A 27771-nucleotide genomic window follows, 5' to 3' on the forward strand; every position below is an offset into this window, starting at 1 on the left:
GCTCAGAAATTGAAGTTGGTTTCTTACCAAATGTGATATCAGGGAAATGACATTATTTTTACAACAGAAAACCCAATGTTTCTGATAAAAGCTGAGAGTTTATTGTTTAAATGAGATTAGATGTAAAATTATACGTGTGTTTTGAAACAAGCACACTAGAATGTACACTTCTAAGGTTGCTAAGAAGACTTAGCAACCTTCTACATAGTCTTTTTATGATGCTTTGTATTAATGCCAAGATTGATGAAATCATGAAACTCTTATTATGCTAGGTTTGCCTCGAAATCATGATATGTGATTTTTAAAATATCCTGAATGGCAATACATTTCTGTCCTCTAATAGTTATTTCATAGTCAAAAGCCACTCATGGTTGATAAGTAGGTCAAAAGACCAAACTGAAGAATATTTTTTAATGTCAGAAATGCAATATGACTCTACGGTAATGAAGTTTTTCTTTCCCCAGTAACTCAGACTAAATCTGAAGGCACTTTGCTGCACTGCAGTAACCAACGTAGCATTGTAAGTCAACTATGCTTCAATAATTTTAAAAAATAATAAAAATTTAAAAGATATACAATAAGGACATAATAGCTATCTACCCTTCTATGCTAAATTGTATCAATATTAAAATATGAAAAATATCTTTTAAAAACTAGTCACTTTCCTTTCCTCTCGAAATTGTTTACAATTTTTATTTTCTAATTCTACCTGTTGTGTGTATGTCCACATTTGAAACTCGGCTAAGTCTTCATCAAAGAAATGAGGCTTTTTTGCCCTTTCAAGCATCCTTTCTTATATCTTCATTTCAGATCTAGAACTAGAAAATAGAAAGTTCAACCTGGCAAAATCTGAGTGCGGCACCTTTCTCTTCTAATAACACCAAAACTTCTCATTTACCCTAGGTCAAATTTGTCACAAGTTCACAGTCAGTGAAATCCAAATTAGTGAGGCTTTGCCATGTTTATTCTCTGAGCTCCTTGGAAGGCCCCATGCCATGCATCATGTAACAGTGCTTTTTGGCTTATGAAATCAGAAAACATAGCCAATGGAGGAAGATCAAAGAAAGGTATTAGGAGGACAATGTTGACACCAATAAGAAATTTAAAACCATGAATATATCTAGAGGAACTGTCCATCCAGAAATAAACATATTAATGTAAATGAGTTAAGAGTCAGAAATTAGTGAAGTCTGTTAATTGAGTTGATTCCTGTAATCTGGTAAAATTCAAATAGCATCTTCTTTTAATTGGCCCATGAACTGCCTGAATGATACCACTAGAACCATCAGAAAGCAGGTTTGGCTTAAAAATAGAACAATACTTAAAATCTTTTAGCAGAGCCACAGCATGGGTAGCTGAACCACCACTTGGCTTTAGAGCCATGGGTTCTTGGATTTAATAAGAGTAATAATAACAGCGAACATTTATACAGTAGTAAGTGAAAAGTGTTAGTCGCTCAGTCGTGTCTGCTTCTTGCAATCCCATGGCTCCTCTGTCCATGGAATTCTCCAGGCAAGTATACTGGAGTGGGTTGCCATTCTCTTCTCCAGGGTAGCTTCCTGACCCAGGGGTCAAACCCGGTCTCTTGCATTGCAAGCAGATTCTTTACCATCTGAGCCACCAGAGAAGCCTAGCACCTATGTGCTAAAAATTGTTCTAAGCTGACTCATTTAATCTCCGTAGTTGTGCAGGAGACGCCATTACCACCATCCCCATTTTACAGGTGAAGATTTCCAGGTATGGGTAGGTTAAATGATTTATCCAGAGTCACACAGCTAGTAAGTAGTGAAACCAGAATGAATTTTATTTCTCATTTTATTTTTTTATGGAAGTACAGTTGATTCACAATGCTGTGTTAATTTCTGCTGTACAACAAAGTGACTCAGTTATAACTATATATATTTAAATATTCTTTTCCATTATGTTTATCACAGGTATTGAATATAGTTCCTCATACTATACTGTAGGACCTTATTGTTTATCCAACTTAAACATAACAGTTTGCCTCTAGTAACCCCAAACTCCCAGTCCATCCCTCTCCCTCCCCTCATATCCCTAGGCCACTATCAATCTGTTCTCTTATGTCTGTGAGTCTGTCTCCTAGATAACTTCATTTGTGTTGTACATTAGATTCCACGTATACGTGGTATCACATGGTATTTGTCTTTCTCTTTCTGACTTACTTCACTTAGAATGGTAACCTCTAGTCGCATCCATGTGAAACCAGGATTTAAATGTGTTCTAAACCATTACACTGCAAGGCCTGTCTTCATGCTATGCTGCCTCTGATGTGAAGTGGCCTGACAGAGGACAGGGCTGATAGCTAGTCTCTTTTTCATGGGTCAGAAAACTTTTGCCCAATGCTATATTCATAAGCTTATATAAAAAAAAAAAGCATGAATCTTCAAACACAAATGGTTGGAAGAATTTGCCTTCTAATGAGAAAAAAAAGTCTTTCACCCCTTGCTAATTGAGTCCCTTGTGGTGGATTGTATTATTCTAACACGTCCTCCTTCCCTGCATCCATTTCCCTTGTCATGTAACTGCAGTTCCTCTCACTAGAAAGGAGTGGCTGCAGCCTGATGGCTGCTAGTTCATAGGTATTCTCCTTCCTGAGCGCCTTTAGGGCTCAGGACTCACAATTATTGAAGGACTGCAATAATTGAAGACTGTGACATCTTAGTTTGCTGATATGACAGGAAATACTTCATTTCTCAGTACCAGTTCCTCCCACCCATGAAACACATTCAGACACATTCACCTATATTTTTTATAGCAAATACAGCCATCTTTCCCTCTTCCATTCCCTTTCTCCTTAATATGGCTTTATACCACCACACTCATCTTTTATTCCCCCTCTTTAGTACTTCTGACATTTAGTACTTCTGATTGATCCACAACCACGTCTATGATGGGATTGGTAATACTGTGACCCTGGAGGTAACGCAACTGATCACCATTCTCTACTCTTATGCACACTGCCATCTTATTGGTAAAATAATCCAAACAATGTTCAGAAGGAAAATACAGAGGTCGGTTTTCAAAAGCCAACAGCTCACTGATTCTCTTAATCTGGTTTATGAGCTGATTCTAAGGGACCATACAAAATTTCCAACTAGTCTGGATTTAATCAATCACCACATGTACCTTTTCAATAAATGTGCCCATAGCAATCATGGACATATTTGTGGAAACCCAAGTCACTTTTCTAAAAGGATATTGTGCTTAAGTGACTGCTCCAGAAGTATTTATATTCAATTTATGTTTCAGTTCAGTTTAGTCTCTTAGTCGTGTCTGACTCTTTGCGACCCCATGCACTGCAGCATGCCAGGCCTCCCTGTTCATCACCAACTCCTGGAGTTTACTCAAACTCATGTCCATTGAGTCGGTGATGCCATCTAACCATCTCATCCTCTGTCGCCTCCTTCTCCTCCCGCCTTCAATCTTTCCCAGCATCAGGGTCTTTTCCAATGAGTCAGTTCTTTGCATCAGGTGGCCAAAGTATTGGAGTTTCAGCTTCAGCATCAGTCCTTCCAAAGAATATTCAGGACTTATTTCCCTTAGGATGGACTAGTTGGATCTCCTTGCAGTCCTAGGGACTCTCAAGAGTCTTCTCCAACACCATAGTTCAAAAGCATCAATTCTTTGATGCTCAGCTTTCTTCACAGTCCAACTCTCACATCCAAACATGACTACTGGAAAAACCATAGCCTTGACTAGATGGACCTTTGTTGGAAAAGTAATGTCTCTGCTTTTTAATATGCTGTCTAGGTTGGTCATAGCTTTTCTTCCAAGGAGCAAGCATCTTTTAATTTCATGGCTGCAGTCACCATCTGCAGTGATTTTGGAGCCCCCAAAAATAAAGTCTGTCACTGTTTTCCACTGTTCCCCCATCTTTTTGCCATGAAATTATGTTTAAGTAATTTCAAACACACTCAGAAAAGTTTCAAGAAGAATACAATAAAATCCCAATCAACCTTCACCCACATTCAGCAATGAACATTTTGCCACATTTGCATTATCACTGTCTCCTTTTCTTTCTCAATTTTTTCCTGAACCACTTGAGAGTAAATGGTAGATATCACAACCCCTTGCTCCTAAATTCTTCAGTGTGCATTTCCCAAAAGCAAGGACATTCTTTTGCATGATCACAGCTAAATTATTCAAATTGGAACACTTAGTCTTGATGTCATGCTATAGTCTGATGTACAATCTGTATTTAAATTTTGCCAATTTGCCAATAATATCCATTATGGACTATGTTCCCCTTCTTTGGAGTCCTTGAATCCAATTCAGGATCACAGATGGCAATTAATTGGCACATCTCTCTAGTCTCTTTTAATCTAGAACAGTTCCTTAGCCCCTCCTTGGCTTTCATGACCCAGGCATTTGGGGTTATGCATTTTTAGCAAGAATACCACATTGGTTGCATCTACATTTTAAATTTTATTTCTAATTGTGATGAAAACAAGATGCAGTATAAATTAAAGGGTCTAGCAAGTGAAGAATAATTTTTGAGAGCAGGAGAAGTTGGGCATTCTACCTATATTTTAAGCCAATATTATTTCTCTGTGGTATATTCATTGTGATCTAGAAGAACAGTCAACTTTAACAAGAGCATACTGTAATTACTGTCATGTGGTAATTGCAGAAAGATTTTGGCTCTGTAACACTTTCTAAGTTTTAGGAGCACAGAAAGATGTTTTCAATTTTGTGAGCTCTATAACTCTGAGCACCTGTGCTGAGAAAGGCAGGGATCCCTAACCATTTTGGCATCAGACCAGGACTGTACTGCTGCTGCTGCTAAGTCACTTCAGTCGTGTCCGACTCTGTGCGACCCCATGGACTGCAGCCTACCAGGCTCCTCCATCCATGGGATTTTCCAGGCAAGAGTACTGGAGTGGGTGCCATTGCCTTCTCCAATGCATGGAAGTGAAAAGTGAAAGTGAAGTCGCTCAGTCGTGTCCGACTCTTCGCGACCCCATGGACTGCAGCCCTACCAGGCTCCTCCATCCATGGGATTTTCCAGGCAAGAGTACTGGAGTGGGGTGCCATTGCCTTCTCCGAGGACTGTACTAGATAACCACTAAGGTGCTTACTGACCCTGCTATGTGCTTCAGGAAAGCTAATGTCTATATTCACTCTAATTTCTAGTTGCAGATAAGGATACCACTCTCTTGAGTTAACAAGAAATTTTTCAGCATATCAAGTCTGCATGAAAAGATGCTCAATTTTCTCAGTTTTAAAAATGAAAATTAAAACTGTGCTAAGATACCATCTTTTACCTATGAGATTAGCAAAAATCTAAAAGTTTAATAATAAACTGTGTTGATGAGGATATGGGGAAATAAACACTCTCATGTATTCCTGGTGAGAACACAAATTGTTATATAACCTCTCTGGAAAGTAATTTAGTAATAGCTATAAAAATTATAAATTTATTTGCCCTTTAACAAGCAACAAAACTTTGGGGAGTTTATTCTACAGCTATACTTGCACACATAGAAGATAATATAAGTACAAGGTCACTCTTCAAATGAAGCACCATTTGTAACTGCAAAAGATTAAAAACAATGCAAATGTCCATCAGTAGGGAACTGGTTAAATAAATGCTTATATACCCATCCAATGGAATACCATGCAGGCTTCGAAAAAAAGGGTAGAGTGGGGGAAGGAAGCTTGCTACTCACTGATTTAGAAAGAGCTCTACATAGCAACACTGTTCACAGTAGCCAAGACACGGAAATAACCTAAATGTCCATCGACAGATGAATGGATAAAGATGTGGTATGTATGTGTATAATATATGTGTGTACATAGACATAGAGAACAGATTTGTGGTTGCCAAGGGGGAGGGGATGTAAGAGGAAAGTATTGGGGATTGGGATTAGCAGATGCAAACATATATAGGATGGATAAACAACAAGGTCCTACCATATAGCACAGGGAACTATGTCAATATACTATAATACACCATAATGGAAAAGAATGTGAAGAAATGTGTATATATGTATATATATATATGTATGTATAAGTAAATCACTTTGCTGTAAGGTAGAAATTAACACAACACTGTAAATCAACTATAGTTGGATAAAAAAGAAAGAGTGAAAAAATGCAAGTTTTTATATGTAGCACTACTTTTATACTATTCTATCTTTGGTATATCGGGGAGGGGACTAAAAGACTATCTTTATATTTACTTGCTTTTCCACATATAAACTAAGAATAGTAGTGAGAGGAGATCTTGGGGGGCAAAGATTAGCAAAAGACTTTCACTGTCTATCCTTTGTACTTTCAGGCTTTTGAACCTCATAAACCTATCCAAAAGCTCAATTTATTTTTTTTCATTTATTTTTATTAGTTGGAGGCTAATTACTTTACAATATTGTAGTGGTTTTTGTCATACATTGACATGAATCAGCCATGGATTTACATGTATTCCCCATCCCGATCCCCCCTCCCACCAATTTAAAAAGAAATAAACAATGAACAGAGAACGGTAAAATAAAAACAAACAAACAAAAAAATCTATGTTTTTCTTCCGGCTTATCTGGAATTATGAACACCAGAGGCAACTTTACAGTATTTAGGACTTTTTCTCTGTCAAATATGATAACAATGAGCCCCTGGTATAAAAGGCATTGTCAGTAGCGTGTGTGTGTGTGTGTGTGTGTGTGTGTGTGTGTGTGTGTGTGTGTGTGTGTGAGAGAGAGAGAGAGAGAGTCTAAATTTGTTTTCTTCCAGGAAATCAAATCCCAGTGCATTTATATAAGCATGGTGTAGTTTCCCCTGTGGCTCTATGCAGATCCCCTTGGGATCCCTTCTATACTGTAGCAGCCCCCACCATTCCCAACTGCTGTGTGCTCTGCCTATAATGGCCTGCACCTGTGACACTCTTTGGAGACCTGCCCTTGGGCTGTTCCAGCTACTTTGCTCTCTTGTGCAGAAAGCAAGAAATGCCTGGAAATCTACTTCCCCTGGGACAGACTTAACCAATGATTTACCAGCGTGGGAGTGTGAAATCCTAGCTCCTTGCCTCGGATCTGAATAGGCTTGAAGGTATAATTAATGTTCTAGCGCTCCCTACAAGATCAGGCTGAGGCTAGGACTTCACAGGAAATTGTTTCCTTGGCTTTTTTCCCTTCCAGGTTCTAGTTCTCCCACTACTTTACTAGTAATACTTTTTTCATTTTTCCTAGGAATAGTTTTTTCATAAGTCATTTGTATGCAAATCCATGTTTCAGGATCCCTTTCTGAAGAATATGACCAAAGACATATGAGTTGTTTGATTTGGAGTGGCTATAACATGACACCAAAAATTTTTCCCCTGAAGACAGATTTGAGAAGTTGAGGAATCATGATTATAAATTCCAATCTCACCTTTGATACATTGCAAATACTCCAGGTGACACCTTATTATGCAATTATTTTATGATGTATAATAATTTAAATAACTTGCTTCTATGAGCAAATGGGTTTCAACACACACCTAATCATATTACCAATTTAATGCAAAAGTCCTGCCCTTAGGGTCTAGTATTTTAAAAGACTGTAAATGGAATTTGTAATGCTCCAGGTAGACCAACATGGAGGTAACAAAAGAAAAAATCTCCCACACCATCTTGGGTTATCTGCTAACTTCCTGAAGCAGGAGATCTTATTACTCCTATCATTATTTTTGCCTGCCTACCTAGGGATGTCAAGAAAGCTCAAAGAAGAACATAGTTAATTTAATAACTGTATGTTTGCATTTCTCCCTATAAAAGCTTGTTTTCTCAAATATAACACATTTTTGCTCTTACAAAAGAACCAGTTTCCTGGGCAACATTTTCTATTTCTTCCTTCCCCATAAACACCACCTTTGTATCTGGAATTTTCCTATATGTGAGGGCTTTTGTCAAATGCTTGATTCTCTTAAGTACATCTATAGTACAGCAAATGTCAGAGAAAACACCCTTGTTCTTTACAGGCTTCCAGTCTGAAATGAGAAGGATCAACATCTACATGAGAGGCCAGCAAAGAGCAACCTCCAGGCCAAATCTAGCCTACTGCCTGTTTTTGTATCAAGCCATGAGCTCAGAATAATCTATACATTTTAAAATCATTGAAAAAATTAAAAAGAAGAATATACATTTTTGACAAAAAATTATGTGAAATTCAGATTTCAGTGTCCATAAATAAAGTTTTGTTGGAACATTGCATCACTCACTCATTTACATATTGTCTATGGTGGCTTTTGGTGGAGTAGTTGTGACAGAGACACTGTGAACCTCTGTGGTCCGCAAAATAGTGCTTTAGCCTTGGAATCTGTAAATATGTGACCTGACATGACAAAGAGACTTTGCAAATATGATTAAGGTTACAAACCTTTTTTAAAAAAATTAAAGTATAATTGATGTATATTTTATGTTATAGGTGTACAATATAGTGATTCATAATTTTTTAAAGTTGGATTCCATTTATAGTTATTATAAAATATTGGCTATATTTCCTGTGCTGTACAATTGTAGCTTATTTTCTTTAACATTATTTATTTATTTATTTTTGGCTGCGCTAGGTCTTCATTGCTTTGCAGGGGCTTCCTCTAGTTGTGGTGAGCAGGGGCTGCTCTTGATTGTGGTGCATGGGCTTTTCATTGTGGTTTCTCTTGCTACAGAGCACAGGCTCTAGCTGTGTGAGCTTCAGCAGTTGCAGCACACTAGTTGCAGCTCGCAGACTTAACTGCTCTGCAGTGTACAGAATTTTCCCAGAGCAGGGATCGAACCCATGTCTCCTGCATTGGCAGGCGGATTCCTACTCACTGCACCACCAGGGAAGTCCCTCTGTAGCTTATTTTATACAGTATAGTTTGCATTTCTCAATCTCCTCCCCCTATCTCATCCCTCCACCTTCCCTCTCCCCACAGGTAAGCTCTAGCTTGTTCTGCATATCTGTGAGTCCGCTTCTTTTCTGTTATATTCATTAGTTTGTTGTATGTGTTCCATATAAATGATATCATACAGTATTTGTCTTTCTCTGTCTGACTAATGTTGAATGAAATAAGGTTACAGACCTTAAGGTGAGGAGATTATCCTAGATCATCTAAGTAGGTCTGATCTAATCACATGAGCTCTTAAAGCAGAGAATTCTCTCCAGTTGGAGTCAGAGAGATACGACAGAAGGGAAAGTCAGAGAGATTCGGAGTATGTGAAGGATTTGAGGTGTTGCTGCTGGTTTGAAGATGAAGGGGACAACCTGACAAGAACCGTAGGTTGTGTTAATGAGCTGAAAGAAGCTGACTGCCAGCAAGGAAGTGGGGCATCGAGCTACATTGGGTTGGGTTCTGCCAGCCACCTGAATAAACTGAGAAGCAACTTCTGCCCTCAGAGTATCCAGGAAAGTGGCTCAGCCAACACTTTGACTTCTGTCTTTTGAGACACTAACCTGCTGAGCCGATCATTCAACCAAAGAACTATGAGGTTATAAAAAAATCGAAAAATAATATTGTGTGAAAATTGTCTAAATCCTAATTATGTTGAATTTGTTCACAGTGCTTTTCAGGTCTACCGTATCCTTCTACTTCTCTACATATGTGGTCTATTAATTTTTGAGAGTTTGATATTGAAACCTCAACTAAAAATCTTAAATTATCTACTTAATAATTGCAATATATATTAGAACTATATATGACGTTCTGTATTTTCCAAGTCTCCTATAAATGTATTATGCGTTCATAATTTAAATGTATATATAGCATATAACCTTGTAAAAAATCTTAAAAGAACTATAAGGTTATAAATTATAAATGAGTATTAGCTTTAAGCTGCTAAATTTTGATAAAGTAATTGGATTAGGCCCAAGATGGAGTCACTCATGCTAAACCTCGTATCGGTAAATCTGACTAACTTAACTAAGTTTTCATGGCTCACTTTCCTGGAAAAGGAAGGCTTAGGTCAGCCAATCAGTGCTTGCCTGCTCCACACAAGATACTAGACCTGGTCCAAGACTTCCCTTTGCACCATATGACCAATCAGCAAATGTCTATAATGATTTCCTTGTCCCTGCTCACTTTGGTCCATAGAAATCTCTCACCTTATTCAGCTCTGCAGAGTTCCTTTCTATCTGCTAGCTTGAATGTTGCCTCCTTCATGAGTCACTGAATAAAAGTCTACGAGATCAGAACATTTCTGGGGAAAATTTTCTTATAACAGTTTGAAGCAATTTGTTACAGAAATAGAAAACTAATACATCCTCAAAGCCTAACATATTTACTATCTGGACCTTTCTGGATAAAGTTTGCCAAACCTTGATCTGAAACTTTGCTCTCCAAATTGTGGGTAATCAGACCAGCAGCATAGGTATCAACTCTAAAGCTTAATAGAATTGCAGAATCTCTTAATTAACCAGATGGAAGGGTTTTTCACAACATATATCAAATCACCACAATGTGCATTTTAAATATCTTACAATTTTATGGGTCAATTATCTTCTATAAAAGTGAAATTAAGGCAAATAAAGATTAAAGTAAAAAACCTCAGTACCAATATGATATATGCCCATTATGTGAGTTCACTCAATTTTTTTAAAAAAATAGGAGTACAGAACTCATTGAGCCCTACTGAATTAAGATCTGCATTCTAACAAGGTCCCTAAGGGATTCTTTGCACATTCAAATCTGAGAAGCACTGGTCTAGATTTCATTTTGCTGTTGTCTTAGCTTTTACCAAGATGGTCTTAGCTGCCTTTGTCTGAATGGAGAGTTGAGCAGAGATGTACACAGAAATAATGTTAGCAAAAAGCTGGAAGTTGGACTTAGCTGGACATTTTATAGTTACTGCAGTCACAGCATCATCATCTTCATCCTCGGCATTATCATCACCACATTCATCATCAGGCCAAAGTAGCATCGAGAACCAATTTCTGGCACCTGAACTGCAATTATAGCCTATATTACTTGACTCTTTCAATTCCCCAGAAAGTCACTTTATTATTAGTTCCTTTGTTGTTGTTTTCTAGTTGCTAAGTCAGGTCAAATTATTAATAGTTCCTTAGGGCCCCTGTAACAAATCACCATAACTGGATAGCTTAAAATAACAGAAATGTATTCTGACAGGTTTGTAAGCCAGAAGTCAGATATCAACATGTTGGCAGGGTTGGTTCCTCCTGGGAGCTCTAAGGAAGAATCTGTTCCATGCCTCTCTCCTAGTTTCTGGCAATCTTTGTCTTTCCTTGACATACATAACTCTAATCCCTGCTCCCACCTTCAGATCATCTTGTCCTCTGTGTGTCCAATCTCCCTCTGCCTATCTCTTATAAGAACACCTGTCATTGGATTTAGGGCCCACTGTGAATCTAGGATGACCTCATCTCAAGATTCTTAATTACATCTGCAAAGACTCTTTTTCTAAATAAGGTCACATTCACAGGTTCCCAGGAGTTGGAATAGGGGATTTTGGATGGGGACATATCTTTTCAGTGGCCACCATTCAACCCACTACTACCACTTGTTGTTGTTTAGTCGCTCAGTCATGTCTGACTCTTTGCAACCCCATGGACTGTCCTCTGTCCTCTGTCCATGGGTTTTCCCAGGCAAGAACACTGGAGCAGGTTGCCAACATCCTCTTCCAGGGGGTCTTCCCAACCCAGGGGTTGAACCCACATCTCCTGCACTGCTGGTGGATTCTTTACCACTGAGCCACTGGGGAAGCCGACTGCAATCACTGTAAGTTGGTTAATCAAAGTTAAGATGACTCACCACAGTGATTAACCCATTCTTACTGAGTCTTAATAAAATGTCTCAAAAGGGGAAAATGAGCAGAGGTTAGTTAAAGGTTTTTAAGGCCTGGAGTAGGTGATTTTAAGAGTCTTGCAAAGCAGAGTATGGGTTGGGATTGGGCAGAATTTGAAAGTAAAAGTGTTAGTCGCTCAGTCATGCCTGACTCTTTGCAACCCCGGGACAGTAGCCCACCAGGCTCCTCTGTCCATGGAATTTTCCAGGCAAGAATACTGGAGTGGATTGCATTTTTCTACTCCAGGGCATCTTCCCAACCCAGCGATCAAGCCCAGCTCTCCTGCATTGCAGGCAAATTCTTTAGCAACTGAGCCACTCCCTGGGCAGAGTTTATGACATAATAAATTTGGATTGGAGAACACAGTGAGGAGAGCCTTGATGATCAAGCTTGCCACTTAACAGCCTAAGTTTCCACAAACATAAACTTCTTCCAGGCCTCAGGCCTGTCTTCTATACAATGAAAGCATGCTGGAAAGGCAGATGAAGCTCTTTCAATCATTTATACCTCAGAAGTGTTGAGTTTGTCTCATAGCTTTCAGAGAGTTCACTTTGATAGGGTAAAATGAACTTGAACCATGATTCAGGCTAAAGGAGAAAGAAATCTCATAAATAGCCAGATCCTTTATTTGGTTATCTAGCCAAGCTACCTCTTTCCCTTCAGTAAAGCAAAATTCTAATCTCTCAGTATTCAGGGGCCACTAATCATATGTTAGATGTAACTGGGGAAAAATGTATGTCCTATTCACTTATGCATAGGCACCACTTGAAAAATAGAATATTAACTTGTTTTACGTATTTATTATCCATTTTCTTCTACTGGAACATATTCTTCTTTCATGAGGGACTTCTGTTGTGTTTATCATTCCAATCTGAGAACTCTTTCCTGGTGCAAATGAAGTGCTTGATAAATATTTGTAAGATGAAAATAGGCTATAGCTATTTGAACAAACACATTAAAATACTATAGGATATATATGGACAAAGGAGTCAGGCAGAAAATGTCACCTGCTTGCTTATATCTTGAAAGTCAAATAAGTCAGTTTCTAGTTAAGATATCTTCAAATCCCACTGATTATGATAGTAGAGATGTTTTAGAAGAGAAAGGTGGTAGTAGACTTTTGAAATAGAAATACATAATTTGGTTCTTATTCTATTTTTAGAAGATTTAAGGTAGGGTGAACTGAAACTGAATCTGAACTGCAAGATGAAGATAAAGCTCTGAAATCAAATCAGAACATATAGAACCCAAACTGCTTTTCATAACAAAAATGGAAGCCAGTTTGTAGGATCCTCTTTAAAGTAGCTCGTATATATTAAGGCAGAGGAAATGATTATAATGATTGATTTTAATTTAGTACAGGTCTGTCTTTAATAAATGAAGTATTTTCTCTTAAAAGAAATCTAAACTATCTTGGAGAGGTTGTCAAGAGAGGAGAGAGTTAAACTTTGCCAGAAAACAGAGAATGATGTTCTTATGGGGAATTCTGAAGAGTATTAAAATTGACTAATTCATTAGAAGAGACTTTTGTGAGCTTATTACAAGTTCTTCATTATTGCAGGTCTTCCAAAAGAGCTTAAAGGGCTTTTTAATGCAAAATGAAGAGTACATCTTGCTTTGATGTTTCTTAAATAACTGACTTTTGGAAAATAGAATAGGTAGATATAAAAATCATACATATTTTCAGCTTCTCCAATGATTTTAAGTGTTATTTTCTATGATTCAGATAGTTCAGCAATTTGTTCATTGCTATTTCACTTTGTTCTATAAAATTTTTGTCTCGTACACAAAATACTTATATTAGTCTGTGCAAACATGTTTTGTTCACTTCTTTTTTTCCTCCAGTTTTGAGATATAACTGACATAATTGATATAACTTGACAGACAATACTGTATAAGTTTAATGTATACAGTATATTCATTTGATTTAATATACCATGAAGTGATTATCACAATAAGTTTAGTGAATATCCATCATCTCATATAGGTACAATTGCTTTCTTCTGATGAGAACTCTTAGGATTTACTCTCCTAATTCCCATATATAACATACAGCTGTGTTAATTATATTTACCATTTTGTACATTACATCCCTAGTACTTAGTTATCTTAAAACTGAAAATTTGTACCTTTTGATTACCTTCATCTAATTCCCCCTCCCCCACCTCAGTTTATTAACTTTTAACATACTCCAAGTTGGAGGGGCATTTGGGGGAGAATGGATACATGTATTTATGTATGGCTGAGTCCCTTTGCTGTCCGCCTAAAACTATCACAACATTGTTAATTGGCTATATCCCAATACAAAATTAAAAGTTTAAATGTAAAAAGAATGCAATTCAATCCTTCTCTGATATTAGCACCATCACAATTCCCTCATTCTTAACAGGAACACAGTTCATTGTAAAACTACATAAATGCAAAAAAAAAATGGATCTTCTTTTTCTTCACTGATTAGTTGTTGTTAGGTCAGTTCCCCAGGGGTCTGATGCACATAAGGCTATTTGAAAAATCTGCCTTGAAAAGATGCTCAACATTTTTCATTAGCAGAGAAATGAAGATCAAAATTATAATTGGGTATCACCTCACATCAGTCAGAGTAGACAGAATCAAAAAGTCTACAAATAATAAATGCTAGAGAGGGTGTGGAGAAAAAGGAACCCCCCTAAGCCATTGGTGGGGATGTAAATTGGTACAATTACTATGGAGAACAGTATGGAGTTTCCTTTAAAAAAATAAAAATACAGCTACCATATGATCCAGCAATCCCACTCCTGGACATATATCCAGAAAAGTTAAAAACTCTAAACTGAAAAAAATGCATGCACCCCAATGTTCATGGACTTCCCTGGTGGCTCAGCTGGTAAAGAATTCCCCTGTGATGTGGGAGAGATTGGGTTCAATCCCAGGGTTGGGAAGATCCCCTGGAGAAGGGAACAGCTACCCACTCCAGTATTCTGACCTGGAAAATTTCATGGACTATATAGTCCATGGGGTCACAAAGAGTCGGACACTACTGAGTGACTTTCACTTTCCAATGTTCATGGCGGTACTACTCACAATTGCCAAGACATAGAAGCAACCTAAATGTCCATCAAGAGGTGAATGGATAAAGAAGATGTGGTGATATGTATACTATATTATCATAATTTCCATTATATATAATATAATATATTATGTGCTATAATATATATGTTGTTATATAATATATATAATGGAATATTATATATTATACATAATGGAATATTATTCAGCCATAAAAAGAATGAAATAATGCCATTTGCAATGACTTGGATCAACTTAGAGATTATCATACTCAATTAAATCAGACAGAGAAAGACAAATGTATATCACTTATATGTAAAATCTAAAAAAAAAAAATACAAATGAACTTATGTACAAAATGGAAACAAACTCACAGACTTAGAAAGTAAATTTATGGTTACCAAGGGAGAAAGATGAAGAGAAGGGATAAATTAAGAATTTGGGAGTAACATATACACAGTACTATATATAAACTAGATAAACACCAAAGACCTACTGTATAGCACAGGGATCTATACTCATTATTTTATAATAATCTATATGGGAAAAGAACCAGAAAAAAATATGCAATATAGCTGAGTCACTTTACTATACACTTGAAACTAACACAATGTTGTAAATCAACTATACTTCAATAAAAAATAAATTTAAAAAAAGAGATACCTTAAAGAAAAAAGAAAACTTGTCTTACACTTAAACCTTGCATCTTCTCTTTAAAAGTTTTCTATTTATATGCCCCCAAATGATTTACATCTTCCATCTAGTCACTGTTAAGAAAAACTATACAAAACTTAGAGACAAATCAAAAAGGGAGGCACCTCATCCTTTCACTATATTAATAGTAAGGAGAAGAAAGCTCACCCAAGGATTATCTAGGGAGATGTACTTTTCTCACTTTATCATTGATTGAAAGTCAAAGACTTCATGAAGTTACACAAAAACTTAAAGAGTTTTGTCCAGGAGAGATGCAAATGATTTTTGTCCAACAGAAAAAATATCCCAGGATTTTTTGCCATGAAGGAAAGATTTGTATCTAACACAGCCATTTTAACCTAACTTTCCTTTTAAGTTACCTATATATACTGAGTTCTTCACATACTCTTCAAACTAGTCTTTTAAAAATTTTCTATTTATTTTTTAGTTGGTGGAAAATTGATTTACAGTTTTGCGTTGGTTTTTGCTGTACATCAATGCAAATCAGTCATAATTATATGTATGTGATGTGCTTTGCTTAGTTGCTCAGTAGTGTCCAACTCTTTGCAACCCCATGGACTGTAGCCCGCTGCGCTCCTCTGTCCATGGGGATTCTCCAGGCAAGAATACTGGAGTGGGTTGCTGTGCCCTCATCCAGGGGATCTTCCCAACCCAGGGATCAAATCCAGGTCTCCCGCATTGTAAGCAGATTCTTTACCATCTGAGCCACAAGGAAAACCCAAGAATACTGGAGTGGGTAGTCTATCCCTTCTCTGGGGATCTTCCTGACCCAGGAATCAAACCAGGGTCTCCTGAATTATGGCCATTGCAGATGGATTCTTTACCAGCTAAGCTACCAGGGAAGCCCAATTATATATATATTTAAAAATGGATATATATATATCTACTTCCTCCTGAGCCTCTCTCCCCTCCCCCCATCCCACCCCTTTAGGTCATCACAGAGCACTAGTCTGGGCTTCCTGTGTTATTTAGCAACTTCCCACCACCTATTTTATATATGATATTGTATATGTATCAATGCTACTTTGTCAATTTGTCCCACCTTTCCCCTCCCCTTGCTGTGTCCACAAACCCATTCTCTAGTAGATTCATCATTACTATTTTTCTAGATTCCATATATATGCATTAATATGCAATACTTTTTCTGACTTACTTCACTCTGTATAACAGGTTCTAGGTTCATCCACCTCACTAAAACTGACTCAAATTCATTCATTTTTCTGGCTGAGTAATATTTCATTGCATAAATGAACCACAACTTCTTTATCCATTCTTCTGTCGATGGACATTAGGTTGCTTCCATGTCCTGGCTATTGTAAATACTGCTGCAATGAACGCTGGGGTACATGTGCTTTTAGAATTGTGGTTTTCTCAGGGTATACACTCAGTAGTAGAATTGCTGGGTCATATGGTAGATATATTCCAAGTTTTTTTAAGGAATCTCCAAAGTGTTTTCATAATGGCTGTATCAGTTTACATTCCCACCAACAGTGCAGGAGGGTTCCCTTTTCTTCACATCCTCTCCAGCATTTATTGTTTGTAGACTTTTTGGTGATGGCCATTCTGACTGGTGTGAAGTGATACCTTATTGTACTTTTGATTTGCATTTCTCTAATAATGAGCGACGTTGAGTATTTTTTCATATGTTTACTGGCTGTCCAAACCAGTTTTAATATCCTACTGGTCCCTGCATTAACTGAGTTGAATAAAATCTTTGGCATATGTTCCTTCGACATATGTATAAGAATCATGATATGATCATTTTTGAAAATGATACCTTAGTGTCTCTTAACACCTCACACCTCCACCTACAGGCAAGTCGGTTCTGGGCTACTCCTGCGGGAATATAAACCAAAATGAAAAATTACTGAGGTTAAGAAAAATATATATTCAATCTTTGAAGAGGAAAATAATAATCAATCACCATAGAAACCAAAGTGGTAATGACTTTTATTTGGCCCTTATTCTCTTCCCTTTGTTGGGAAAATGGAAGCTCTGGGTTCAAGCACTAAGAGAGGGCAAGAGGATGCATTGCTTGTAAACTAGAGGTACTTGGTTCTTGGATTTGATTACAAATCTTTTCTCCTCTCATTGAAATCCCTAGGATCCTTTGGCTGACATACTGAGAACACTTCATTTCCTTTATACTTGTTAAAAAATAATTATCATTCAATTTCCTGAGGTACAATGCTTATCTTCTTGCCTATCCCTGTTTTCAAAGGTCACTTGCGTCATATTTCAGGTTTGAGTAACATTTGGTTATTACCCACCAGTGTCGGTCAAGTGGGGATAAGCCATGTCCCCTCCCTTCAAGGAAGTCACAGTCTCAGAAAGAGAGGACAAAGGAGCAGAGGGCACCCAGGTCAGTGGAGGACAGAGAGACAGTCTGGAAGGATATACTAAGATCTGCCTATGAATAAGTGAGAAAAGTCTGAAGTGAGAAAAGAGGGCAAGGGGTTCCACCTTAAGGAGTGTTCCACCTTAAGGCATAAAGACATTTGGCTGAAGCCCAGCTGGACTTGAAGTTATTTTTCTAGGAAATGAATCAGGAACCTGTGGATGTGGTACCCTAACTTTAGAAACTAGGTAAGAGCCCTTAAGTCTTATACCATTTAATCATTTAGCAAACATTTTCTAGGAGAACCAAATTTGTTTTTAGTTTGGGTGTTTCTTTCTGCTGTGCCGCGTGGCCTGTGGGATTTTAGTTCCCCGAACAAGGATGGAACCCATACCCTCTGCAGTGGAAGCACAGAGTCTTAACCACTGGATGGTTGAGGACGTCCCTGTGTTATTTTTAATTTTTTCAGCTAGTGAGGAATAATAACACACTTTAAAAAAAATAACATACTCTTAAGTGGTCTTATGTGCTAAACTTTGGCCTTGAACCAAACCCCAGGGACATACCAGTAAGACAGCAACTTTGCAGAGGAGACAGAAGCCAGGCCTCTGACATGAAGGGAAGAGAAAGCCTGGGATTCAGTCTGGGGCAAGAAACGTCCCCTCGAGATACAAATAATGTGAGCCCATGTATCAATGTTCTATCCCCACGCTTGCTTCTGTCATACAAGCCCTTAGGCTTTTCATGAGTGACTTCCTCCTGCTATTGCCATGAGGTTCATTTTAACGAAACCATTTGTTCTGATATAAAAGTATACCAGCTAGGAAATAAAGAACACAAAATAGAAATCACCCCATGACACCACATCACAGAGGTTACGCTCAGTATTTTGGTTTAGGTACTCCTTCAGTGTATACCTGCAATAGTTTGCCAGGGACTGCCATAACAAAGTAACACAAATTGGATGACTTGGACAACAGAAATTTATTACTTTTCACAGTTCTGGAGACTAGAAGTCCAAATCAAGGTGCCAGGTGAGTTGGTTCCTTCTGAAGGCTGTGTTTCAGGTTTCTCTCCTGGGCTTGTAGATGATCGTCTTCTCCCTGTCTCTTCACATCATCTTCTCTCTCTGCATATCTGTCTGTGTCCAAATTTCCCCTTTTTATAAGGACAACATGTGACTCAGACAGTAAAGAATCCACCTGCAAAGCAGGAGACCTGGGTTGGGAAAATTCCCTGGAGAAGGGAATGGCAACCCACTCCAGTATTCTTGCCTGGAGAATCCCATGGACAGGGGAGCCTGGTGGGCTCCTGTGGTCCATAGCATCACAAACAGTCGGACACAACTGAGTGTCTAACACTTTCACAGTCATTGGATTAGGATCCACCCTAATGACTTCATTTTAGCTTAATTAACTCTGTAAACACTTTATGTCCAAATAAGATCATATTATAAGGTACTTGGGGGTTATGACTCCAACACACCTTTTTTTTTTTTTGCTGAGAGGGGGATACAATTCAATGTCTAACAGTACTTGACATATTGACTGAGCTGATTATTCTCTGCTTGTCCCCATTTTCCACTTCTTGCTTTGTGCCCAGAGAGGGTGACCTCTACAAATAACATCAATGGCCCCTCTGCATCTGGCTTCCAGTTGGGTTGAGCCAATAGGAGACACCGGCAGAAGATCAGAGAGCAGAAAGGGGGAAGAAATTTGGTATTCATTTGCTCCATTTCTGCCCCTCGTCACTCCAGACCAAGGATTAGAAAGGGTTTCCCCACTGTTACTAGTGCCTGGAAACCCCAATATCTCATTTTTGGTCTTCTTAACCCTATCCACACCTCTACATATTCAGTCACTCAGTCATGTCTGACTCTTTGTGACCCCATGGACTGTAGCCTGCCAGGTTCCTCTGTCCATGGGATTCTCCAGGCAAGAATACTGGAGTGGGTAGCCATTCCCTTCTCCAGGGGATCTTCCCAACCCAGGGATCGAACCCCAGTCTACTGCATTGCAGGCAGATTCTTTACCATCTGAGATACCAGGAAAGCCCATGTACACCTCTGTAAGTAGTCAATTAAATCCTTTGATAAAGCATGAATTTCCTTTCAGGACCCTGGCTAATACTTAGACATACAACATATTTTATATAGTTGACATACTGTTTGTTAGGAAAAATATCCAAAATTGGAAATAAGGCAAAGGGGAGGAGACATATCCTTTCAAAGTCGCATTGGGAGTATCATATGACAAAATAATTTAATTCTCTAGGAGAACATACCTGTGTTTGACTTTACTGTTTACTGTTTAATTGGAGCCCAAACACTGGGAAGTTATATGTTAACTTGGAGATTATTTTTGTCTAGTAAAAAGATAACTTCAAAGGTTATAGTTTTATTGCCCTGTGAGTTATTTAATCAGTTGTGTATTATATATAACCCTTATTCTAACATTCTTTTTTATTAAGATCTATAGATACACTGTCTATTTTTTATTATAATAATATGTTTTATTTAACCCAGAATACCCCAAATTTTATCACTTCAACATGCAATCAATATAAGAATAGCTGATAGCTATTGTACATTCTCTTTTTTTGAACTAAATCTTTGAAATTCGGTGCATTTTTTTCTCTTTTTTATTTTTTAAACAATGAAGGTATGATACCACATTTACAGGAGACTTGGAAAATACACAACAAAATTACATATAGTTCCCCTATATATTACAATCATTTTTAAGTAAATAAGATTTTTAGTTGGAGTTTCAATATCAAACTCTCAAAAATTAATAGAATGAATATACAGAAAAGTAGTTGGGTCTCCCACATTGCAGGTGGATTCTTTACCGCCTGAGCCACAAGGGAAGCCCATAACACTTTAAATATCAAACTCTCAAAAATTAATAGAATGAATAGACTGAAAAGTAGAAGGATATACTAGACCTGAAAAGTACTATGAACCAATTCAACATAATTAAGATTTATGCAATTTTCACACAACAGTAGGATACAAATTCTATTAAAGTTCCCGTAGACTATAAACTGGGAAATACTAGAATGTACCCAGGGACATAAAACAAGGTGCAAAAATTTCATGGTTTAAAGGTATTGAAATCATACAGAGTCTGTTCTCTTATCACTGTGGAATTCTGTTAGAAATCAATATCAAAAGATATTTGAAAATAACCCACAGTTTTAATAGCAATGTGACATTTATCAAGAGAGATCTTTGACTTAGCCATTGAAAGCCTCAATAAAGTTAGAAAGACTGAAAAAAACCACAGAGGGTGATTGCAGAGAAGAAAGCATTTAAATGAGAAATTAATATTAAAGATACTTTAAATGTCCATTTTTAAATGATGGGTGTATATAAAAAGCTATAACAAGGAAAATTAGAAAATATCTGTAACAGAATAAAAATGAAAAGAGAACTTACCAGAATTCATTGCATGCAGCATATGCTGCTCAGTGCAACTTAATACAATGTGGAATCTTGAGTAAGGCATGAAAGCAAATAATGGACACTGGCATAAACCTTTGTGAAATTTGAACAAAATCTCTAGTGACTAATACTGATACCCAGTCTATTAAATGCTCTTTGAACCAGCTTTAGAATCTCACTGATGCCCTCATGAATAAATAAAAAAAACTTTGATGCACTTTTATTCTATATTTACGTGAATTTAATTGTTACTTTTTTTGAAAAGTATGCTTTGACATACTCCACACAGTTTTGCATTGTATTTTTTAAACTTAACATGTCATCAGCTAATTTCACTCAACCATTACAAATGGTGGAGATTTAGGTTACTTCTCCTCTTCAGCTGTTATAAATAAGTTTTGCTGATGATATTCACTTTTAACTGTAGTTCACATGTAGGCAAATGTTTGTGGGAAGAAGAATGATATACAGTTTGCATCAGGCTTTCACCTCCTATATTCAGGATGGTCCTGCCCTCTTTTTCTTCCCTGTCCTACTGTCATCTCATCACCCCATTGCAGCCAGGATGGAGGCCTTCTGGGATTTACAGCCAATTTGGGGGGTGGCATGAGCACACTCCTTGCTGACAATAGTACCAGACATGTAGTGAATAGTTACTATGTCCAGACACTCTGCCAAGTGTCTGATATGCATTATCACTTCTAGTCCCCATGACTACCCATTAGTCAGGTCCTGTTATTATCACCCTTTTCTCCCTGTGAAAAGGCTAAGTTGGGATTTAAACCCACGTCTGACCATAACTCATCTCACACGTTCAGTCGTGTCCGACTCTGCGACCCCATGAACCACAACATGCCAGGCCTCCCTGTCCATCACCAACTCCCAGAGTTCACCCAAACCCATGTCCATTGAGGTGGTGATGCCATCCAACCATCTCATCCTCTGTTGTCCCCTTCTCCTCCTGCCCTCAATCTTTCCCAGCTTCAAGGTCTTTTCAAATGAGTCAGTTCTTCGCATCAGGTGGCCAAAGTATTGGAGTTTGACCTTCAACATCAGTCCCTCCAATGAACACCCAGGACTGATCTCCTTTAGGATGGATTGGTTGGATCTCCTTGCAGTTCAAGGGACTCTCAAGAGTCTTCTCCAACACCACAGTTCAAAAGCATCAATTCTTCTGCACTCAGCTTTCTTTACAGTCCAACTCTCACATCTATACATGACCACTGGAAAAAAACCATAGCCTTGACTAGACGGACCTTTGTTGACAAAGAAATGTCTCTGCTTTTTTTTTTTTTTTCCCATTTATTTGTATTAGTTGGAGGCTAATTACTTTACAATATTGTAGTGGTTTTTGCCATACATTGACATGAATCAGCCATGGATTTACATGTGTTCCCCATCCTGATCCCCCCTCCCACCTCCCTCCCCATCCCATCCTTCTGGGTCTTCCCAGTGCACCAGCCCTGAGCATTTGTCTCATGCATCCAACCTGGGCTGGCGATCTGTTTCACACTTGATAATATACATGTTTCAATGCTATTCTCTCAGATCATCCCACCCTCGCCTTCTCCCACAGAGTCCAAAAATCTGTTCTATATATCTGTGCCTCTTTTTCTGTCCTGCATATAGGGTTATCATTACCATCTTTTTAAATTCCATATATATGCGTTAGTATACTGTATTGGTATTTATCTTTCTGGCTTACTTCACTCTGTATAATGAGCTCCAGTTTCATCCATCTCATTAGAACTGATTCAAATGTATTCTTTGTAATGGCTGAGTAATATTCCATTGTGTGTATGTACCATAGCTTTCTTATCCATTCGTCTGCTGATGGGCATCTAAGTTGTTTCCATGTCTTGGCTATTATATGTCTCTGCTTTTTAATATGCTATCTAGGTTGGTCATAACTTTCCTTCCAAGGAGTAAGCGTCTTTTAATTTCATGGCTGCAGTCACCATCTGCAGTGATTTTGGAGCCCAGAAAAATAAAGTCAGACACTCTTTCCACTGTTTCCCCATCTATTTGCCATGAAGTGATGGGACCGGATGCAATGATCTTAGTTTTCTGAATGCTGAGCTTTAAGCCAACTTTTCCACTCTCCTCTTTCACTTTCATCAAGAGGCTTTATAGTTCTTCACTTTCTGCCAAAAGGGTGGTGTCATCTGCATATCTGAGGTTATTGATATTTCTCCCAGCAATCTTGATTCCAGCTTGTGTTTCCTCCAGCCCAGCGTTTCTCATGATGTACTCTGCACATAAGTTAAATAAGCAGGGTGACAATATACAGCCTTGACGTACTCCTTTTCCTATTTGGGACCAGTCTGTTGTTCTATGTCCAGTTCTAACTGTTCCTTCCTGACCTGCATACAGGTTTCTCAAGAGGCAGGTCAGGTGGTCTGGGTTCCCATCTCTTTCAGAATTTTCCACAGTTTATTGTGATCCACACAGTCAAAGGCTTTGGCATAGTCAATAAAGCAGAAATAGATGTTTTTCAGGAACTCTCTTGCTTTTTCGATGATCTAGCAGACGTTGGCAATTTGATCTCTGGTTCCTCCGCCTTTTCTAAAACCAGTCTGAACATCTGGAAGTTCACGATTCATGTATTGCTGAAGCCTGGCTTGGAGAATTTTAAGCATTACTTTACTAGCGTGTTAGATGAATGCGAAAACCTTAGCCATGGCCATACAAAAACAGGTCATGAGCCATATTTTGGTTTATTGACTACTCCTGTTTCATGTCACTGATTCTCCCTGTAGATTTGTCTAATTTGTTAAATCCAATCACTGCAGTTTTCATTTTGGTTACAGTATTTTTTAGCTCCAGAACTTATTTGGTTCTTTTTAATAGTTGCCAGTTCTCTGCCAAATTTTTGTTTTGTCCTTTATCTCCTTAAGCACAGGAAAGTTAATTAAAGTCTGTATCTCATAATTCTAATATTTGTAACCTGTGTGAGTCTGTTTCTTATTTTCTATAAATTCTGCTGGCTTTTGTAAATGGCATCTTTGTTTTTCATGTGTTTCATTCAAATGTCTCATCTTCAAATGCTGGACATTGTATTTGCAAACATGTTTGTAGAAACGATTTGATGCATGAATGTTCTTTTCCTTCAGAGAAGATTTATGTTTACTTCAGTGTGGTATCTGGGCATGCCAGCAGTTTCAGATGCTCAGAATCACCAGCCAAGTTCAGTGACTGAGAAGATTCTAGGCTGAGATATAGCTCTTGGGAGAGTTTACCTCTGGTTATAGGATGTAACCCTTTGGGGTAAAGATTTACATCTTTTCTTATTTCCTTGACAGGTTCCTTTGCTTGGTCAAACTGTGAAAAGTTCTGCTCAGCTTTTCAGCTTCTCAGCTTCCCGTCTGGAATTAATATAAATGCCCAGGGGCAAAGCAGTTTCTTGGGCTTCATCTCCCAGATCTCCCTATGCAAGGAGATCTAGGTAGCACTCTAGTGCCTTTACACAGGCCATTTCTATCTCATCCATAATCTCTAGTAGTCCCACAGTTATTTACATGGACCAAATCCCCTAGTTCACCTTCCAGAAGTGGGAATCCAGAGACAAATTCTCTATGCAAAGGCATTTGGACTTTATTATTGAAAGAGACAGTTGAGAATAGGTTTAAGCTGTCCTTCAAAAGCTCCAAAGAAGATAGAACAAACAAACAAATGAAAGCCCGCTAACACATACCTGTTAACTTGGTTTAAATGTCCTCCGTAGCATATTTTAATATACAGCAATTGTTGAAATCTTTATAAAGAAACACATTTCTAGGTTATTATTAATTATCTATGTTATACTCTAAAACCAACAAGGATTGGCTGCATATTTTTGAATTTTTGTTGAAAAATTAAACAAACCAAATGCAAATACTTTCCTTTGTGAAACATGTTTCCAACTGTAATTTTAACAGAAGGTTTCCTGAATTAAATAAAATATTATATATATAATATAATATGTAATATTATACAATAACATATAATATGTAATATTATACAATAATATATAATATTATACAATAATATATAATATAATATTATAATATAAACATAATATAATGATATATTATATTATGTTATATATAATATATAAATTTATAAAATATATTAAATATTATATACCTATTATATATTATTATATTGTTATTTGTATTTTATATTTATATTATTTAATTATATTATATATATTATATATTGTGTATATTATTATATATAATTATATTATTATATAATACATATATTTTATAATATTTTTATAATTATATATATTATATAGCATATCATACATATCATATAATATGTAATATATTCTATATCTTATACAGTAATATAACTATATAATTATATAAATTATATTGATTTATATAAAATATTATATAATTATATACATTTATATTAAATATATAACTATGTATTATTATATATTCATATATTATATCATATCATATATGTCATATAATATATTAAATTATATATTATAAATATATGTTATGTTTATATTTATATATGTATAAAATATAAATTTATAGGGTTCCATATGGAAGGTCATTTTCTTCTACTTGATCCATCAGGGACATATATTCTCCATACTTACGATGATGCTTGGGCAGGTTTTGCTTCATAAAGTCCTTTATTAGCATCCTGTTCCCTTTCTGTGCACAAGTGAATGGGCTATTCTAAGGATCCAACAAGACCATGACAAACGTTATACTCACTAATGTTAATGGGAGAAAAAAACCAAACACTTCCCTTCACTTCTAGGTCTGGGTGGCGAGGCCCTGAGTAGAGAGCAGTCTTAACCATGTGGATGACAGGCACTCTCCAGCCTGAAAAAGAGTACGCCACAGCACCTGCACCCCAGAGGCTATGGGAAGGAATCTACACAGTGTTGGCCCGGCAACAGCTAGCCTGGGCTTCTGTCCTCGGAGGAAGACTTGACAACTGGGGTCCTTACCATTGGCTGGAGGAAAATCTGTTTGTTTATGAAAGCAAAGGCTAAGATAAAAAGGTTATTACCCAAGGTCTGTGACCTCTTTCTGCTCACCGAGCCCAGTGACTGGAGGGCGGGATGTGATGGGTGAAACATCCCAATCGTCCGAGGGAAGATTTAACCATTTTAACTCACACAATTTCTGCTTTGTGACTGCCACCTCTCTGCCCCTCTCGTCCACTCCTTTTTATTCCTGATTCTGTGACACTGGTCAAAGTGTTGGCTGTGGGTCTTGCTAGATAATTTGGATTTGCTGAGCCACCCTTGTCATGCCCAAGCCACTCCTTCCTCCTTTCTTTGAGAATCACTGGTGTAATTTTTCATGGTTTTTTCTTTATTGGGTGGTCTTTCTCTTACTTCAGGATCGAACCCACATCTCCTGCATTGCAGGGTCTGCATTTGCCTGTTCATTTTAAGATGGTCAGACATTTTCTAAAAACTTTCTTTTTCTCGGCATCCAATGTAGGTCATACCATCTACTGCTTAACAGAGGCTGTTCTGTGTCTAGGTGAAGTGGATTTGCAAAGATGCTAGTTTGATAGACAAGAAGAGGCAGAACCTGAAGCAATGTTCCCAATCTGTTTTCTTTAGTCAGCATTACTTAGATTCTGGGTTTGTTTGTTTTTCTGTTTTGAAGATGCAATTTGTATACACTAAAATTCACTCCTTCTGTGTTTTGATAAATGCATACAGTTGTGCAATTATACTATAACTAAAATACAGAAAAGTCTCGTTTCCCCAAAGATATCCTCAGGCCCCACTGTAGTCAACTCCTGCCCCTACTCCCACTCCCTGGTAACTACTAACCAGTTTACTGCTATCATACATTTACCTTTTCCAGGCAGTCATAGAAATAGAATCATAGAATATGTAGCTTTTTGTATCTGGGTTCCCTCATTTTGCGTAATACATTCCTCCAGGTTTTTGCATGTGTCAGTGGTTTGTTCCTGTTTTATCACTGAAGAATGTTTTATGATATTGATGTACTTAATTTGTACAAATAGTTATCCATTGAGAGGTATTTGGATTGCTTATAGTTTTTACCAATTATGAATTAAGCCTAGGTTTATTTATGAACAGTTTTTTGTGTGTGAACATAAAATTTCCTCTCTTTAAGGTCAACATCCAGGAGTGAGATTGCTGGGTCTCATAGGGAGTGTATGTTTACTGCCCAACCATTTTTCGAAGCGGCTGTATCATTTTAAATTCCCATCAGGAAATTATGAGAATTCTGGTTGCCCCTCATCTTCACCAGTTTCTTGGCACTGCCATTATTCTTAAGAATGTTATCCATTATAATAGTAATGCAGTGGTATTTCTTTGTGGGTTTCATTTAAATTTTCCTAATAACTAATGACACTGAGCTTATTTTCATGTGCTTATTTGCCATCAATGAATCTTCTTTAATGAAGTGTCTCTTCTAAATCTTAGCCCATTTATTATTTGGATTATTTGTTTTCTTATT

The sequence above is a fragment of the Odocoileus virginianus genome, chromosome X, assembly GCF_023699985.2.
Source record: "Odocoileus virginianus isolate 20LAN1187 ecotype Illinois chromosome X, Ovbor_1.2, whole genome shotgun sequence".
NCBI classification, from domain to species: Eukaryota; Metazoa; Chordata; class Mammalia; order Artiodactyla; family Cervidae; genus Odocoileus; species Odocoileus virginianus.